Here is a 12,500-nt window from a genome sequence, read left to right on the forward strand (position 1 = left end):
AGCGGTACTTCCGGCTTGGTCGGACGTTCCTACGAACACAGTTGGCAGTGTTCGCGGGTGGGAAGCCGGTGAGGGTATGAGTCCTGATCGTTGCATTAGCGACTCCTACTGGTTGGTCAGGGCGCCTGTTCAGCAGGGAGGGGATCTGGGGGGAGATAGCGTGAACCTCCGCGCACGTTATGCTCTCCCAGTGAAACTCCTCGCTGTCAGGTGAAAAGAAGCGGCTGGCGAATCCACACGTATCGGAGGAGGCATGTGGTAATCTACACCCTCCCCAGACCGATAGAGGATAGCGCATCGACCAGCACCGTGATACACACGGGGAATTGGTGTAACGACTAAATTGGTGAGAAAATGGGAGAAAAATGGCAACGAAGCAAACAGGTTTCCACCCAACAGCTTTTATGCAAATTTTGAATTTCAAAAAAACGACGAAATGTAGCAAAAAGGTTTTTGCGCTCAGCCGAGGTGGGGAACTTAGCGTATCGATAAAGATTTATTTTTAAATAAATGATGATGCGACAGGGACCTTAGTCACATGCTTCCGCACCAGACAGCCCAAAAAAATGAGGGCGTGTGATTGGCTGGCAATCTTCTGACGACATAATTTTGTTGCACCCCCCTTCAGAATATTCCCATGGCAGCACTTCAGGGGAACACACACTAATTTGCATTTTGTTTTGCCGACTTCTTCGGAAATTCATTTCACATTGGAAAAAAAAAACGTTTTTTTTTGGATGGAAACAGTCTCCTCCTGTGCGGACCTGCCTTCTCCGAGCAGAGAGCACACCTGATGATATACACCCCCCCCCCACCCCCCCCCACCCCACCCTCCCAACCAGGACTGGCCCAAACACGCATCTGAAACATTTCATACGCCGGTGAGACCCAGGCAGAACCCTGAGAATTTTCTACGCAAAAATGTCACCAAACCACAACATAAAACCATGCGACAAACGGATTCGTTTCAAATACTGGTTGGGGAAGAAAAAAAAACACTAAGCGTGCCGCAGGAACTGTCGTCTGGTGTCTGAAGTGTTAACGAACTAAAGACTAACCCAACACCGCCCCCCTCAGCATCGTGTCCAATTATACAAAACACATTTCCAAGGTTTTCCTTTGCAAATCCCTAACATCTCATCTTAGCAGTTTAACTGCTTTCCAAGAGGGAAAGTACACAATGGCATGTGTCTGTATAACAAAAAGAACACTGCTGGACTCCCAACCAAAAAGAAAATAAATAAAAAATCTAATGAATAATAAAACAAGCATTGTAGGAATGCTTTCACATAAAAACACAGCTTTGCAACACATCTGTTTGCCTCTGGAATGGGGATAAGGGTCGGTGTCAAACCTGAGAGAATGAAACACACCATTTTTTTTTGGGGGGGGGGAGGGGTGGGTCTCCCAACAAAGAGACACTCTACGCAGGAATTACTACGCCCACCGTATATTTCTCCATTACAAGCTACGTTACAGGCATTCAGCAGGCGTTCTTATCCGGAGCAACTTACACGACTTTTACACAGCATTTACACTGCATACATTTACACAGCTGGATATATATTACATTACATTATGTTACGTTACAGGCATTCAGCAGACGCTCTTATCCAGAGCGACGTACAACAAGTGCATCAGTTCAAAGTGCAGAGGTGCAGAAAAACACACTAGAGTGAAGAAATGCAGCAATATATGTAGCAATATACTGAAGCGATGCAGGTTAAGTAACTCGCTCAGGGGTTACAGCGGCAGTGTGCTATTTGGGAATCAAACCTGTGACCTTCAGGTTACAGGACCAGCTCCTTACCAATTATACTATACTGCCACCCAATGTAATGTGATGTAATGTACATTTCTCCATTAAATTTCCCAAAACTGATGTGCTACTCTTGACTGCAGAGGGGAGGTGGGGGTGGACTTATTTTACAAATGTATCTTTAAAGTACTTTGGTGAGGGGGGGGGGGACTTACTTTACAGATACATCTTTAAAGTACTTTGGTGACTCAGTAAGTGATCAGAAGGCGACAGACCAGAGAGAGAGGGTCACATGTGAGAGAGCTCCGAGACAATCAGATACATGGAGGACAGAGATGGTGGTGACTGAGCTAAAGATACGAAACGAGTGAGCCAATGAAGGGGAAACAGCAACGACGGACAAGTAGCAAAATACACATATCACACATACACACGTTCAGCTGTGACAGAGAGAGAGAGACAGGGGGGCAGAGAGAAAGAGAGAGGGGGAAGATGGAGAGAGAGAGGAGGGCAGAGAGAAAGGAGGAGAGAGAAAATCAGTGAGTGAGGGAGAGGAGCAGAGCGGGAGAGAGAAACAGAGGGAGAGAAAAGCAGACAGAAAGAAAGAGAGACAGGGAGAGTAAAGCAAAAAGTGAGGGGGAGGGGGAGAGAGAGAGAGAGAAAGAGCAGAGAAGGGGGAAGTGAAAGATAGCCGTGTGTAAATTAACCTAACCCAAAGATGAGGCTTGCTCCTCCAACATATGGGACGTACATACATCCCCAAATACACGAGTGCATATTTCACCTTGAGCGGAGTACTGTCAGAAAACAGCAGCAGCCTGGGGGGGGGGGGGTGGAGGTGGGGGGGTGAGGTATGGCGGTGTTTCATACAATCCTGTGCAGCGATGCCACAACTGGGCCGTTCTTTAGCGAAGGACAATGGGTACCAAAATAAACGGGTCCCCTTCCAACCCGCCGCTCGGCGGACAGCGTTTATAACCGAACACGGCGACAGCGAATAAAAAATCATTTCACAGAAAAATGAAGACAGGAAAGACTCGGGCGCGCTTCGTTTATTCCGGAGACCGTTTGATCGCGTTCGATACGGGGGGTGGGGGGGGGGGCAGGGGGGAGGATCGTGGTCAGAGCGGTTTCGGCAGGCGGGCTTCGCGAGAGGCGCGGCGTAATTAAACGGATGTACTCCGAACGACCGCGCCGGGGACAGAGCGTCCCGCGATTTCGATCGCCGTCCCGCGCCGATCGACGCTCACATCGACGGCTTCGCCGCGCCGGGCGGAGCGGTGCGCATACCGCGCGAGACAGCGGAGGCACGGCCTCCCTACGCTGCACGTACGACCCACGGGACACGGGCCGGACCAGACCCCCCCCACGCCCCCCCCAAATAACAACACAAGCCTGTTTATCCAGAGCAGAATTTTACATTACACCAAATCATGAACAGAAGTGCCCCAGGACTGAAAAATCTGTGTATCAGACATGTACAGCATGCAGGGTTATCGCTAGTGGGGGTGAAAGGTGGTGAAGATTCTGGAGGCTCACAGCTTAGGGGTGGGGGGGGGGGCAACAGCTAAAAAAAAACCACTTTGTTTTATGTAAAAAAAAATGTTTAAAAAAGGGGCGGGGGCGGGGGGGGGAGGGCGTTGTTGGGCAGAGCAATATTCCTTTAGGAGCCCCAGAATTCCTAGCTGCGCCCCTGATAGCTTGGGCAGCAGACGTCGAGACCGCCGCACCGAATGGCGCAGAGTGGTGTACACCATTAACAGAGCACTGCGCTAAATAAATACGCCAATTAGGACGCGGCCCGCACGCCGAAAATCTCTCGCCTCTCCGTGCAGGAGCGTGACAGTGTGGAACTCGCTCGAGCGGCAGGACGGGGCGAAATGAGGAGGAGCGCCCGCAGGAGAAGAGACGGGGCGCGTACTGCCGCGAAAAAAAAACACGCTCAAAGGACAGCCGTCAAACAATGCGTGTGAACGCGGGACTGGACCAGCATCTATTGATCACAAAGATTTTTAAATTATATATATATATATATATATATATATATATATATATATATATATATGTTAGCTTTAGAATTCTGCATGCCTCTCAAATCTAAAAACTGCAAACCCAAGGGGACCAGCAACGTCCTAAACACACTCGCCCCACGGTCCCCCTGGTCCTGAAATCAGCTAACTAACCCGCGGAAATATTTCACACGCACGACCAGCGCAGCTAATCCCAATTCAGAACAAACGAAGTGATGAAGCATGCCGACAAATGCCTTCCGTAGCATTACATTACAGGCGTTTAGCAGACGCTCTTTTGCGTAGCATTTACATCGCATCCATTTATACGGCTTGTATATATACTGAAGCAATGCAGGTTAAGCACCATGCTCCAGTGTCCTGCCCGGGAATTGAACCTGCGACCTTTAGGTTACAAGACCGGCTCCTTACCCATTATACTACACTGCCCCCCCTAGCATTGAGGAAATGAAACAATACAATATGACCGGTGTGGAGCCCCAGAAAGGGAGCTCAGGACAGACGTTGACCAGAAACAGGCTCGGGATCCAGAGCCAAGGCAGAGACGAAGGAATGGAGGGTACCAAGAGAGCACTGGCAGCATGAGCCGCTGTGAAACAGGGGAGATTAGAAACGCATTCATCTGAACACAATCTGAATGTAACAGGAATATATTTTAAGAAGCGTACGGGGACCGTCACAAATGACCCCCGAAATGAGTACGCAAGGGGTCAAGGGTAAGGAAGACACAGCGTCCAATGGCGTCCCAGGAAATAGCAGTCCGCCACAGCACTGAGGCTGGACAAGTCGCTATCCCGCGCGAATAACATACAGCGCAATATCGCTGCACGCTCCATATTTCAGCCTCATCCCTACTCACGTGATGATTAATGTACTCTTTTCTTTAAACTATTTTTTTGTTATTTTTTAGAACTACAATCACAGGAAGTAGCCTCCACATGCGCACACACATACACACACACACAGACGCGCACACACACACACACACAGGCGTGCACACACACACACAGACACACACACATGCGCGCACACACGCACGCGCACACACACACACACATACACATACACACACACAGACAAGCACACACGGACAGAGAAATTACACTATGAATAAGGCTAAGGGAGATTTCACAACCCGTCTAAGAAAATGAAGGCATTTAAAATACACCTGTCTGAGGAGGCAGAACCGGCCCAGTGCAAGTCTGCGTTGTCGTGTCGATTTCTACAACGTCACAGAAATAAAACAACACAGAATATGATTTTAGTTCACTTCTCAGAAGCACGAATGACTTTGGCGATTCATGGAAGAGCACAGCAGGCCCAGCAGCGCGAACAGGCTTTTCCCGATGCAAAATGAAACCGTGGAGAGCAGGAGGCAGGTAAGGGAGGGCTGGGAGTGTTTTAGAATGCCACTCCCTCGCTCCTGGGGGCTGTTTCTAAGAAAGACAGGTTTACAGAGAGAGCCAACTCTGTTCTCTCCTCTCTCTCTTTCTCTCTCTCTCTCCCCCCTCTCTCGCTCCTCTTCCTCTCTTTCTCACTCACTCACTCTCTCTCTCCCTCCTTCTCTCTCTCTCTTACTCACTCTGTCTGTCTCTCATACTCTCTCTCTCTTTCTCCTTCACTCTCTCTCTCATTTTCTCGCTCTCTCTTTCCTCTTCTCTCTTTCTCGCTCTCTCGCTCTCTCGCTCACTCTCTCTCTCACATTCTCTCTTCCTCTCCCCCTCTCTCTCTCTCTTATTCACTCACTCTCTGTCTGTCTCCGTCTCTCTCACACTCTCTCACTTTCTCCCCCCTCTCCCCCTCCCTCTCCCTCTCCCTCTCCCTCTCTCTCTCTCTCCTTTCTCCTCCCCCTGCTAGCAACAGAGAGCCCCCTCAGCGCTGGCTAATGCTCATCACCTTCCCCCCGCCAGGCTAATGGAGCTGCTCCTCTCCTCCGCAAACATTTAAAGGCAAATATTTGCAGCCGTTGAGGCACTAATCACTCAGTGATTGTGGTCTCATGCACAGGGGTGTTCAATAAAGGAGCTGATTCCACCCCCCTCCTCTACTGCTCCTCCTTTTATTCTCTCGCTCCTTCTCTTTCACCCATTCTCTCCCTCCCTCCCTCCCTCCCGCTCTTGTTCTCTCTCTCTGTCTCCCCCTCTCACTCTCTTTCTCGCTCTCTCTCTCTTCCCCCTCCCTCTCTCTTTCTCACTCTCTCTCCCACTCTCCCCCCCCCCCCCCCCCCCCCCCCCCCCCCGTCCCCCCCCCTCTGGGCAGTGTGCCAACTGCTGTTCCCTGGAGCCGTGCCCAGTGGCCCCGCCTCCCCCTGATTGATGGCCCCTCTATTTTGGAAAGAGGAGGAAGAGAAATATGGAGAGAGAGAGAGAAAGAGGGTAGGGGAAAAGACACAAACAAATGCGCACACACAGACGCACAAGGACACACACACACACACACACACACACGCACGCACACATATTCCGGGGCATGGCGAGATGCACAGCTCATGTTGCTCACACCCACCCATGCGCCCACACACCTACATCCGCTACAATACAAATACACACGTCCAAAATAACCTCATGCGACAGTCCGCATTCAAAACAAAAAAGATTCAACGTAGGAACTACAAAAAGCATATCAGACAGACGCACATGTAAACAGTACACAGAGACGCACACACACACATGCACACACATCAGTGCGCACGTACACATCGAACACACATGCACACGTGTGTACGCTTCCCAAACACAGACATCGGTGTACACAGATTGGCGTTCACACACAAACATACAGGTGCACACACACACACACACGCACAAACATACAAACATGCACACACACACACACACACACACACAATTAGAAACCCTTTCCAAGGCAGCTGTGAAAGTTGTAAGTCCTGTTGCCAAACTCCTGCTATAGTCTCAGAGTTGAGGTTATTTTTTAACAATATCTCCTTTAGTCCCAAACAGCAATACAATGCGGTTAGCCATTACTCTGTAATGCATATTCACATCGCTGGCAGCTAACCAGCCTGTCCAAACAGGCTGTACTGCAGTACTAAACCCTCTGTCCCTGCGAATCTCCTACCATACAGCGTGTCAATCAGCCCGTCACCACAGCAACCATACCACTCCATCGCTAAATACACACATTATCTATTTTAATCAGGGAGGGGAGGGGGAGAGGGGTATCGAAGAACGTACCACACAAACACACATACACACACACACACACACACACACACACAGGCACGTACACCCACACCGGCGCATTCACACACATACCCACTCACACCTACACACACAAACCCATACACAAACAAACACACACACACACGTACGGCCACACAAATACATACATACACATACCAATACACACACAAGACACGCACATACACACCCACAAATGCGCACACACATGCACATATGCACACAAGAGTACTATACACACATACACACACATGCGCATGCACACACACCCACACACACAAGCACACACACACACGCGCACACTCACACACTGTGTGGCATCTGCAGCAACTCGGAACCCTTTTGAAAGAATGACAAACCCATTATGCTAAAAGACCAGCTCCAGGATTTAATCACTCTTATCCATTCCAAAAGAGTTAGCTCACTCACTGCTACAGGCTCATTATGCACAAATGAGCTCCATAACAACGCATGCATGTACACACGCACACAAACAGCAAACACACACACACACACACACACACGCGCACACAAACACTCACTCACACAAACAGCAAACACACACACGCACACATACACACACACACGCACACACACACTCACTCACACAAACAGCAAACATACACACGCACACACTCACAAGCACACAAACAGCAAAGATACACACACACACACACTCACACGCACACAAACACACACACACACACACACACACTCACTCACACAAACAGCAAACATACACACACACACGCACACACACACACACACTCACACATGCACACAAACAGCAAACATACACAAACAGATACGCACACACACGCACACACACTCACACACGCACACACACACAAACAGCAAATACACACACACGCACACAAACACACACACACGCACACACACACTCACACGCACACAAACAGCAAACACACACACAAACACAAACACACACGCACACACTCACACAAACAGCAAACACACACACACACACACACTCACACGCACACAAACAGCAAACACACACACACACACACACATACACACACACACTCACACAGACACACGCACACAAACAGCAAACACACACAAACACACACACACACACACGCACACACTCACACGCACACAAACAGCAAACACACACACACACACACACACACACGCACACGCACACGCACACATACACACACACACAGACACACGCACACAAACAGCAAACATACACACACACACACACACACACTCACACGCACACAGACACACGCACACAAACAGCAAACATACACACACACACATACACACACACACTCACACATGCACACAGACACACGCACACAAACAGCAAACACACACAAACACACACGCACACACTCACACGCACACAAACAGCAAACATACACAAACACATACGCACACACTCACACGCACACAAACAGCAAACATACACAAACACACACGCACACACTCACACGCACACAGACACACGCACACAAACAGCAAACATACACAAACACATACGCACACACTCACACGCACACAAACAGCAAACATACACAAACACACACGCACACACTCACACGCACACAGACACACGCACACAAACAGCAAACATACACAAACACAAACACACACGCACACACACGCACACAAACAGCAAACATACACAAACACACACGCACACACACTCACACACGCAAACAGACACACACACACACACACAAACAACAAATACACACACACGCTCACAAACACACACACACGCCAACAAACAGAAAATACACACGCACACACTCATACACTCACACAAACAGCAAATACACACACAAACACACTCACAGACACACACACACAAACAGCAAATACACACACAAACACACAGGCACACACACACACTCACATAAACAGCAAATACACAAACATACACACACATGGACAACAAATACACACACGCAAACACACACGCAAAGCGAATACACATACACACACACACACCTACACACACACACACACAAGCACCTCCTCCATTTTGACCCACATACGCACCCACATCCTAATCCAGCTCTTTAAATAAACGGTGAAAAAAGACGTTAAAACCGCTGAGATCAAACCAGGATTACAGACTGGGAGGAGGTGGAGAGAAGGAGGGGACAGACCCAATCCTATTACGGGCACAATCAGTTTGTGGAAAAAGAAGAGGCATTAAATCAAAGCCTACCACCCCCCCCCCCCCCACCCCCCACCCCCCACCCCCCACACTTCCCCCCACCTCTGGCTGCTGACCACAGAGATGATCTTTGGGATTCAGACTGCAATTTCTACCAAAAACTCAAAACAGAAAAATAATCACAAATAAGGTGCATGAGACTGGACAGGAAGTGCACTGTGGCTGGGTCACAGAAAAAAGCAGATATATACACACACACACATTTACACACACACACACACACACAAATCCATACAGGCACACACACATTTACACACACACACACACACAAATTCATACAGGCACACACACATTTACACACACACACACACGCACACAAATCCATACAGGCACACACACATTTACACACACAGACACATACATGTATTTACCTACACACACACACACACACCCACAAATCCATACAGGCACACACACAGACACACACGTATTTACCCACACACACACACACACAATGACATGCACATTTACACATACACACACACATACACATCCATCCACAAAGTATGCAGGAGCCACACACCAGCTGCATCATGTGATTCATGGAGAAAATGATGAAGAAGGATTGATTGCCAGCTGTTTCGTTTCATTTCTTTAAGGGTCTACCGAGAAATATATCGCCAGAACACATACATTCAGCATTCTGTGCGCCAATCACACATATGATTAAATTCAGCCGTGCTATCTTCTGTACAGCAAGAGGAATGTAGAAAAGCCATTTATGAACGTAATATTAATGTCAGTTTGGAGAAATATTGTATTCATAACACTGATGGCTGCTTCAGGTCAATAGGAACTGTAACCGTGAGACCCCTTGACCGCCAGTGGGAGAACAGTTCAGGAGGAGGCATATTACGGAAGTGATTCAATTAATTAATGAAAATATGATGCCTTCGACGCGATAAAACAAGCAGTGGCACGCGGCTTTAAAAAATGAGAAAGGGAAATAAGAGCAGCTACTGTTAAATCTATTCATAATTAATTATACCTCGCTAGACCTCAGACTCCATTTATCATTTCACTACTGTCTCGCAGCCCAGCTGTTGGATCGGAGCTAGCAGACCCCCGCAGACATCTCCTCTCCCGCGACTGAGCTGACAGCCTGCTGTGCCGTTCTGCTCTCTCTGGCTGCCGGCCCGTTTTCTCCGCGGGGCCAGAACCCGCTGCGGCCCGATTCTGCATCTCCGCGAGCCGGCTAGCACCGGCAGCGATACCGCTCGGACCACCAAACAGCGGCTAAACAGCCCGTGCTAGCCTCGCCGCCGCCGCCGCGGAAAAAAGTCCCGACTCTTAGTTTTAAAAAATAATAATACAGAGAGTCACCTCGCGCGGAGGCGTCAGTCAGTTAAGTAAAACAGAACCCGGCGATACGCAGCCAAGATGCGTCGCGTGCCAAGGGGCCGGGAATTAGCCGACAAAAAAATAAATAAATAATCGACTAACAGGCGTGACTTTGCATCCAAGCTCGCGCTGCGAGGGTATGTTAGAGCCCACCACTCCTGCGGGGAAAAGCCGGTAGGGATCAAGCACTGGTGCAGCGGGACTCCAGCCCGTCCCACTCCATTCCGACGCAAGACGAGGGGGCGTCAACCATACTCCGAAACACAATAAAGACACAAACAGTGCGCCTCTTACCTGTTTGTGCATTTCAATGTTCAGTCCATATGACATCTCGTAGTACTGGGGGGAAAAAAACATAAAACAATTAATTAAAATCTGATAAATATTGTACAGAAACGTTCAATTATTGTACGCAAAAATTTTGCTTTGTATTCATTCCACATCTGGCCAAGTTATAGTATTTTTGTAAACTTTCCAGAGTTAACTCTCATATAGAGTCGACAGGGGATGGGGACATGTATGCTACATATACTGTCGGAATAAAATATACTCATCTTTACTCTAATATAATGCTGAACATGTATTGTGTAGTTTATTAGGTCTGAGCACACATATAAATAAACAATGCATAAACTTGTAAATAACCAATAACCTATATCCAAAGCTGGGAAGGGGGAGGACAGAGAGAGAGGGGGGGACAGGGGGGAGAGAAGGAGAGTGGGTGAGAGAGACTGTGTGTGTGTGTGTGTGCGCGCGCGCGCGCGCAAGAGGAGAGAATATCATTTACATTGACAGAGACCCAGCAGGTAGATGTACAGCAGAATGAGTGATGGGGAACACCGCTGGTTCTCTCTCTCTCTCTCTCTCTCTCTCTCTCTCTCTCTTTCTAGTATGGATTAGGTACATACATTTGGGACATGGTTACAACCATTATTTCTAGAGGAATGAACTCAACAACAATAATAACTACACATACCGGAATACACACCCACACACACACGCACACACGCACACACACACACACACACACACACACATCCTGCTGTATAAATGGATGCAATGTAAATGCCATGTAAAAAGTTTGAGTGTAAATCGCTCTAGATATGAGCCTCCGCTCAATGCCAGTAAAGTGAAAAAAAAGCTATTCATACAGGCACTGAACAAACACGGAAACTACGTAAAGTCACTAAAGACCGTTGGGACACCACCATTTTTGACTACACTGGACAATCTTATCAAAATTTGCAGTTAACTGATGTGGGACCGCTCACACGTTTCTGCCTTGCCCTTTGAATTAATCGCATGGGTGTCACAATCCTGATTTACACACTTCCGCCCACGGTTTCCCTCGGCTGATCTCGTCGTCGTCGTTGGGCTCCACTGCTTGAGAATCGTCAGCAAATTGAGTCGTCTCGGTCGCTGAAGCTCCCACCAAACAATCCCCCCCCCCCCCATTTGAAAGCCACCGAGGTCTCCTCTTGCAGCTATTATACCCACAATTATAAGCAATCACGTCCGCCGGGCACATTTTTTGCACATGGCCCAGTGCATGCTGGGATGTCTATTGGCTTAATTAATGTAAGATCCGCATATGAGCCCGGGCCTTCCGTAATCTTGTTGACCCCGACTTACTGAGGCGATTCCAAGTTTTGTTCACTACCTATACATACTGGCTTTCATGAATCGCCACTGCCGAAACCCCACCCACCCCACCACCACCCCCCGCAACACCCCCCTCCACCCAATAATTTTCCCCTGAGAATTATTCACAAGAATAACTATACAGACAATCCACTGCTTCATAATCGCTTGCACTACTTATTGTGGCTTGGTGTTTTGTCACCTCTGCCTGTCAGTGTGTACTCTGCAGCGTTGGGCTGTGGGCAAGTGACTCACAATCAGGAGATAGAACATGCCTAGTGGAGAGTTCCACAAGGTTTTAGCTGCCA

At 48.5% G+C, this 12,500-nt stretch overlaps 1 pseudogene; it reads right to left on the reverse strand.

Annotated features, from left to right (window-relative positions):
- LOC118225668 overlaps positions 1-12,500 on the reverse strand; it is a 58,878-nt pseudogene that overhangs the window by 24,367 nt on the left and 22,011 nt on the right.

The sequence above is a fragment of the Anguilla anguilla genome, chromosome 4, assembly GCF_013347855.1.
Source record: "Anguilla anguilla isolate fAngAng1 chromosome 4, fAngAng1.pri, whole genome shotgun sequence".
Lineage (NCBI taxonomy): Eukaryota > Metazoa > Chordata > Actinopteri > Anguilliformes > Anguillidae > Anguilla > Anguilla anguilla.